Raw genomic sequence first — 7,770 nt, 5'->3', positions numbered from 1 at the left:
AAGTGTTGAGCCACGGGGGGTGATTGGGTTGGTTGGTTCGGGCGGCCCGGAGGTGTTCTCTGAAGCGTTCCGCAAGTAAGCGGCCCGTCTCCCCAATATAGAGGAGGCCACATTGGTGCAGCGGATGCAATAGATGATGTGTGTGGAGTACGTGTACAGTGAACTTGTGGCGGATATGGAAGGATCCCTTGGGGCCTTGGAGGGAAGTGAGTGTGGAGGTGTGGGCGCAAGTTTTACATTTCCTGCGGTTGCAGGGGAAGGTGCCGGGGGTGGAGGTTGGGTTGGTAGGGGGTGTGGATCTGACGAGGGAGTCATGAAGGGAGTGGGTCCTTGCGGAACGCTGATAGGGGAGGGGAGGGAAATATATCCTTGGTGGTGGGGTCCGTTTGGAGGTGGCGGAAATGACGGTGGATGATACGCTGTATACGGAGGTTGGTGGGGTGGTAGGTGAGAACCAGTGGGGTTCTGTCTTGATGGTGGTTGGAGGAGCAGGGCTCAAGGGCGGAGGAGCGAGAAGTGGAGGAGATGTGGTGGAGGGCATCGTCGATCACGTCTGGGGGGGAATCTGCGGTCTTGAAGAAGGAGGCCATCTGGGCTGTGCTGTGTTGGAATTGGTCCTCCTGGGAGCAGATGCGGCGGAGACGAAGGAATTGGGAATATGGGATGGCGTTTTTACAGGGGGCAGGGTGGGAGGAGGTGTAGTCCAGGTAGCTGTGGGAGTCAGTCGGTTTATAATAGATGTCTGTGTTGAGTCGGTCGCGCCCGAGATAGAAATGGAAAGGTCTAGGAAGGGGAGGGAGGAGTCTGAGACAGTCCAGGTGAATTTCAGGTTGGGATGGAAGGTGTTAGTAAAGTTGATGAACTGTTCAACCTCCTCGTGGGAGCACGAGGCAGCGCCGATACAGTCATCGATGTAGCAGAGGAAAAGGTGGGGGGGTGGTGCCAGTGTAGTTGCGGAAGATGGACTGTTCCACATATCTACGAAGAGGCAGGCATAGCTGGGGCCCATGCGGGTGCCCATGGCAACTCCTTTTAGTTTGGAGGAAGTGGGAGGATTGAAAAGAGAAGTTATTCAGGGTGAGGACCAGTTCAGTCAGTCGAAGGAGGGTTGTCAGTGGAAGGGTACTGGTTGGTGCGGCGGGAAAGGAAGAAGCGGAGGGCTTTGAGTCCTTCGTGATGGGGGATGGAGGTGTACAGGGACTGGATGTCCATAGTGAAATAAGGCGTTGGGGACCGGGGAAGCGAAAATCCTGGGGGAGGTGGAGGGCGTGGGTGGTGTCCCGAACGTAGGTGGGGAGAGTTCTTGGACTAAAGGGGACAGGACCGTGTTGAGGTATTGGGAGATGAGTTCGGTGGGGCAGGAGCAGGCTGAGACAATGGGTCGGCCGGGGCAGGCAGGTTTGTGGATTTTGAGAGTCCTCTCTAATTGGAATGTCAAACAATATATTTATTATCACAAAGTAGTTTGTTGCAATAAGATTGAATAACAATAATTAAGAATTGGTTGCATTGTTTCCTGCATTGTAACTGATCAATAAGCTCTCTTATTTTCCTCTTCTGTCAAGTGATGTGGTGACAATTCTAATCCAGATTCGGTGGAAGTGTGGTCTTTCCAATGTGTTACTCATTATCTGGTGGTTATGGCAGAGATGGACCTATTGGTTGTGATCTTCTATGTGATATTACAACAAGTTCCTGTTACACATCAAGGGGAGTTTCTTTTCCTGATGTCCGTCCCCCTGTGCAATATCCATACCATTCTGCTTGATGCTGCCAAACACTGCTCTGTCTGGTTCACAGTCAAATTCACCTTAGATCAGTTTGTCCCCATTTGTTTCTGGAAGCTGAGAAGTAAACATTGCACTGAGAAAACAGCAGTGTGGTTTTAGGAACAGTGACTGTGCTGAATTGTTTCAAGAACATATTCTGGTATTTCAGTTATACAAACAGATACTGGCTTTCCAAAACCCATGGTTCTGTCGTGTGACTTACGATGTACTTCGTTCAGTTGTCTGGGCCATTGTTGAATTGATTCATTACATAATAACACCATTCATTCCATTTATTTTGATTCTACTGTTAAACACTTTGACTGTCAGAAACATTATATTTGCCAACAGAGCTTGCAGGAGACTCCGAGCTCAGACAACTGGAGACAGTGTCAGTGACCCAGAGATGGGGAGTTGGAGGAAATCCATTATTATGTTAATTGGCAATTTCATCATGTTATGGGTGGTGTTCATTGCTTATTCCATACTGAGATGCTTTGATTACTTGGGATACCCAGTTCCTCTGCCAACATTTGTAAGAGAGATTGGCTTCATGCTCCAGCTCCTGAGGTGCTGCACAAAACACCTTTATTTATGCAGTTACCCAGAGGAAATTCAGAGAAGTGATGAAGAATGGAATAATGTATCCCTTCACAAAGTTCATCAAAGTAATTCGATGATGTTTACCTGCCAAGGCCCAATGGTAATCAGAATGCTCTCTGGACTCAGAATGCTCACTGTGTTTCTGTCCTGCACACTTTGCCTTTCCAGCTGCTGTTCCCTCCTGAACAACCTCCATGGAATCTGTCTGCACCATCGTCAGAGGCAGTGCGCCCAGATGCTCATGATGAGCTGCAGGATAGGCTTTCACACATGTCTCCATTGCTTCTTTCATCAATGGGTTTAAATTTTGTTGATGTGTTTGTCATCAATGGGGAAATTGTTTATCCACGATAATTATTCATTTTTCTGGAACACTTATGATTTTGAATATCCATATGAAGCCCCAATTAATTTTTTCTATTCATTTTGAAAAACAATGGCAATCTCTCGATTCTGTCCAACTCATTGAGGTTCCTCATGGTTTAGCCATATTCGTGAATCCGTTTCCCACACTCTCTCTCTAATGGCCTCACATCTTTTCTGAAGTGGAGCACCCAAAAACCAGGCACTACACTCTGGGGCAGGAGACACTGTGTCCAATACACATTGAAAATAACCTCTAAGTTTCTTACATAGCCCAAGCAACAAAGCCGTGTGCACCCAATAACTCTCTGCCTGTCATTCTCCTAACTCTTTCTGAATACAGGCCCATTTGAACTAATCTCTCCTTACACAGCAGTCCTACCATCCCCAGTATCAGATTGGTGTACATTTGCTGCAATTACTCTTTCATTTTAATTGAAGTGATTGATGCTGGCACTGTGGCTGAGTGGTTAGCACTGCTGCCTCACAGCACCAAGGACCTGCATTTGATTCCAGCCCCAGGTGACTCTCTGTGTGGAGTTTGAACATTCTCCCCATCTCTGGCTGGGTTTGCTCTGGGTGCTCGGTTTCCTCCCACAATCCAAACATGGGAACAGTGAATATTTTTTTTACACCCTCATGGAGTTCACCCTCCCCAAATGAATGAGTGGCCCAGATCCTGTGAACCTCGTCATGGGGAAACATTGAGATGTCTGCTGCTTATGGAGAGCCACATTGGGACAACAAAAGGAGAACTGAGTTACTTTGGAACCTGGGAATTGCCTGACACCAGATATGACTCCAGGGTTGGCGGAGGTCTGTGTGTGTAAACATCGATGTTCCTGTTCAGGTCTGTCAGTGTGTAACCCTGTGTCACTTACCCCGTGTTTCCTTGGGATTTATTTGGGGTTTCAATGATCAGAGCCTGCTCAGCAGGGCAGCACTGTCTCCAAACCCTGCTGTACCTCAGGCTCACTGGTGCCCTTGTACTTCCTGTGTCCCCAGATCTGCAGATAAAATACCGACCTGCCCCAGCGTACTTGACTCTTCTCAAAAGCCTTCCCTCTTGCACTCTATCCCCTTCCCCATTAACTGCTTTTCCCATCCCAGAATAAACAGTCCACATGACATTAGAGACAAGCCAAGTGATAGTGAGTGTAAGACGTGGGGAAGCCTTACTGCAGTTATACAGGACCTTTGTCCAACTGCACCTTGAGTATTGAATGTAGGTTTGCACTGTAGCTGAGAGATGATATACTTGCCATAGAGAGTGCGCAGCCAAGGTTCACTCAGCTGACACTGAGAATGGCAGGATGAGGGAAATTGGCCCAACTGGGCTTGTATTCATTTGAGTTTAGAAGGATGAGATGGGAACTGATTGAAATGTATAAAATACAAACAGGCCTGGACAGATGAGATGCAGGGAAGATGTTTCCCACGGTCAGAGAGTCTAGAACGAGAGGTCACTGTCTCAAGATATGGGTGAGAGCAATTTCAGATTGAGATGGGGAAACATTTCTTCACTCAGAGGGTGATCAACCTGGGGAATTCTCTCCCACAGAAGACCATTTTGATGCAAAGAATAAGAAGGCTGAATATTCCTTCATTGGAGAAAGACTGAAGAAAGCTTCAGCACATTGGGATTCAGGAGTCAGCATACATTATCACACAAAAAAAATCACAACCAAATTCAATGGGAAATAGGGAAGGCAGATGAGCTGCTGGCCTTTATTTCTAAAGGAACAGTGTATCAGAATCTGGAGGTCTTGTTAAAAAACTGTGCAAGGCATTGGTCAGGACTCCCTGGAAAACTGTAAAGAGTTTTGAGCCCCATATCGGAGTTAAGATATCCAGGCAGTGGGGGCAGTCGAGAGAAGGTTCACTCGGCTGTCGCTAGAAGCAGGGAACTGTCTTATGAGGAGAGGTTGAGAGGTTTGGGTAACTGTTGCCCAAGAGTTGAATTGCAGGCCAAACAGAGGTGACCTATGGATTCTCACGGGTCTTGACAGGGTAGATGTGGAGAGATTCCGTCTCTGACCACAGGGCATCACCTCACGATAAGGAGCCCCATGTCAAAGACAGAGATATGGAGGAATCTCTCCTCTCAGAGCGGTGTGTATCTGTGGAATTATTTACTACAGAGGGCCATCGATCCTGGGTTTCTAAGTCGATTCAAAGCTGAGATGGACACATTTCTAATCAGGAAGAGTATTGAGGTGAGTGGGGAAAAGGCAGGGGGGTTGAGTTGGGGATGGTCAGATCAGCCATGATCTCTGTGAATCTTGGAGCAAACTCAATGATTCAAAAGGCTGGTTTCAGATCCTACCTCTTGTGTTCCTGAATGTCCTGTTCCATCCTGCAGACCCTGTGGAGTTCTCCACCATATAAAGCTGTGGAGGCAATTCACTGAATATTCTTAAAACTCTAACAGATTGATTATTAGATTCTAAAGGTGTCAAGGAAGTGGGGGGTCGGGGGGGGGGGGGAGCACAGCAGGAACATGGCGAAATATCAATTATCATGAGATTGAATGGTTGAGCAGGCTCAATGGCCAAATAGCTTACTCTCACATCTATTTTATAACACCACAAGACATAGAAATTAGGCCATTTAACCCATTGAGTCTGCTTTACCATTCAATCATGGCTGACAAGTTTCTCAACCTCATTTGCTTTCTCCCTGTAATCCTGGATTCCCTTGACAATCAGGAACCTATCTATCTCCGTCTTAAATATAGACAGTGATCTGGCCTCCACAACCATCTGTGGCAGTGAATCCCATAGACTCACCATTCTCTGGCTGAAGAAGTGTCCCCTTATCTCCTTTCTAAAGGCTGTGCCATGGGGTCCTAGTCAGTCTTATCAATGGAAACATCTTCCCAACATCCACTCTGTCCAGGCCATTCGGTGTTCTGTACTTTTCAATTAGACCCTCCCTCATCCTTCTAAAACCTTGATTATACAACCAGACTCCTCAATGATCCCCATACATTAAGCTTTTCATTTCTGGGACCATTCTCATGAGCCTCCTCTGAACATGCTCCAGGTCCAGTCCATCATTCCTGAGCTATGGGGCCCAAAACTGCACTCAATACTCTGGCTGTGGTCTGAAATAATGGAAGTGTGGCATTTCCTATGAAGCTTTTTCTCAGTTTCATGATCCTCTTACGTACCCATTCTCAGACAGTTGTTTCCTGTTATAAATAGTACACTTTCAATCTTATTGAATTACACTTCTGTGAAAGTTTCATTGAACCATTCACACCAATTGATTCCAACCTTTTCCTTTTTTCCAGCAACGTTGGCCTGTGGCTACCTATGTTTATCATACTCTTGTTCAACAGGAGGAGACCATTTTCAAAACCGATAATCTTGGGGAATGAAACATAATTTATGTTCATGATTCCCAGCCTTTTCAGACTCAAGGCCCACTTCAATGAGACAAATAATACCACGGCACATTCTCTGTGTTTCAAATGCCAAGTGCAGTGTTGGAAGGGCGCACACGGGTGTCTCTGGAGATTGTGCCTGCTCTGTTGTAAGGGATGCTTGTTGTCAGTAGGTGCTACCTTCAATAATAGACCCTGAGGCTCTGGCGGAGATCAGAAACACGAAGACAGATTCAATGTACAGGTAAAGCAGCACTGCCTCCCAAACATTCCACAGCACACTTCCTACCTTGACACCACGTCCCAGTGTGCTGGGACACACCAGTTGAAAAGCAGTGAGATCGATCACTCAGGAAGGTCAACACCACCCTCTCTGCTTCCTTTTCCTTTGAAATCCTGGATGTAGATTATAAGATCCAAATGATGTATCAACTGTTGTTTAATTTATCCAGGGTGCTTTTCTTTATGAGTATTAAATATTTTTTAAAAGTCAGATTAATGCCTTGAAGCCCTATTATTTCAACTAGTATTTACACTTTCCCACATGAATACAGACAGAAGGATGTTTTTAAGCATCTCTAGCTTCTCTTGCTGTAAGGGGTATGTGTTCCATCTTGTGCCACTGTTCTTTATCACAGACTTACGCACCTTTAGACATTAGAGTCTGTTTTGGTACCTTCACCTTTTCCGTCCATCGTTCATTTAATTCTGCATCAACATCCAAAGACTCACAAACATCGGAGAGAAAATAAATCCTCATCTCTTTTTTAATGTCCACCCAATATTTTAATTATAAATATGTTAAACATTAAACTGTGTGTCCTGTAGATGGTACACACAGCCGGTGGTGGAGGGACTGGGTGGGTGACGATGTGGTACCAATCAAGTGAGCTGCTTTTCCCTGGATGGTGTCAAGCTTCCCTGAGTGCTGTTGGAGCTGCACCCGTTCAGGCAAGTGGGGAGGATTCCATCACACTCCTGACTTTTACTTTGCAGAGCTTAGACAAGCTTTGGGAAGTCAGGACGTGAGTTCCTTAGTGCAGTTTTCCAAGCTTCTGACTTGCTATTAGTAGTGTCCATCTCCCTGCAGCACGTGAAGTTCAGTAATTAAGAAGGCAGCTCATTCACACCTTCTGGAGAATAACTAGGGACAGGAAATCAATGCTTCCACGCCCAAAAACACCTTCATCCCAGAAGATGTGGAAAAAGCTTTATGTGACTCATTCAGTTAAGTTTCTAATCAAGGGCTCCAGGATGTTGCTCGTGGGAAATCAGTGACTGTAGCCTCATTGAACGTCCCCATTGAATTATGCCAACACTGAATCAGTCTCTATACTGACAATTAAACTCCTCCATTAAAATTCTGTGCAATGTTCATTCTTATTTCCCACTGCTGATTTGATTTAGAAGATACCTTTATTAGAATTGTTGGACAGAGGCTATTCTTTTAATGTGCGATTTTGGACAAATGCTTGGGGTTGATGAGCAGGGATAGGGTTAACTGGTCAGGCCACGCCTGCTCATGTACAAATTCCCCTGACAGTAGCTGTTGATTGCATTACTTTCGTTAGTGGCTGCAATTAGGCTCTGTTACTTGGGAATTGGTTTTCTGCTCTGATGGATTCTCCCCTTTATAAATAATGGAAG

Source organism: Hemiscyllium ocellatum, chromosome 44 (assembly GCF_020745735.1).
Source record: "Hemiscyllium ocellatum isolate sHemOce1 chromosome 44, sHemOce1.pat.X.cur, whole genome shotgun sequence".
NCBI lineage: Eukaryota > Metazoa > Chordata > Chondrichthyes > Orectolobiformes > Hemiscylliidae > Hemiscyllium > Hemiscyllium ocellatum.
This window is presented reverse-complemented; position numbering follows the sequence as displayed.